General features: G+C 43.1%; 1 non-coding gene across 1 annotated transcript; it reads left to right on the top strand.

Annotated features, from left to right (window-relative positions):
* Positions 1-240: 240 nt before the first annotated feature.
* Positions 241-358, top strand: LOC111813210. The gene has a single exon (XR_002818530.1). It is a non-coding gene; the product is annotated as a small nucleolar RNA SNORA26 (small nucleolar RNA).
* Positions 359-589: the final 231 nt, after the last annotated feature.

The following is a 589-nucleotide window of genomic DNA, read 5'->3' as shown; positions in this document are numbered from 1 at the left end:
TTCTTCTTCTTCTTCTTCTTCTTCTTCTTCTTCTTCATCTTCTTGTACTTTCTGGAAGGGCCTAGAGGGTGTTCAGAGTCCCACTACTAGATTGGTCTCATAGTGATCTACCTCATTACAGCTTCCCAAGAACTAGGATTACAGGCCTGTGCCACCATGCCACATCTCAATTGCCATCTCGGAATGCTCCAGCGGCAGCACCAGTATGGCATGCCCAGGGATTGAACCCCTGGCCCCTACATGCCCCTTTAAGGTTCACACAGTGTCTTAAATGGCTAACACAGAAGTGTAAAGAAAACACCCAAAATCCAGAGAGGATATGGAAACTCTTGTTTGGAAGCTGTGTGGTGTCATAGCAAAAAAGAAAAAAAGAGATACAAGGAAGAGATTTACAAGGGAAGAGTCTCGAGGTGCTTATGATCCCCAAAATTGGAGATCATAGCTCATATCTATAAGGGTGAGATTTTATGTTTTTCATGAGGACATATTATAAAGCTGTATTGTGGTGGGTTTCGGAGGATTTAGGAAATGAAGACCTGAAACAAGTGACTCAATAAGGACAGATGGAGAAAAAGGGCCATCTGTGGAA

This window comes from Octodon degus, unplaced genomic scaffold, assembly GCF_000260255.1.
Source record: "Octodon degus isolate 3935 unplaced genomic scaffold, OctDeg1.0 scaffold00171, whole genome shotgun sequence".
NCBI classification, from domain to species: Eukaryota; Metazoa; Chordata; class Mammalia; order Rodentia; family Octodontidae; genus Octodon; species Octodon degus.
The sequence above is the reverse complement of the archived record's forward strand: the minus strand, read 5'-3'. Positions and strand labels throughout refer to the sequence as shown.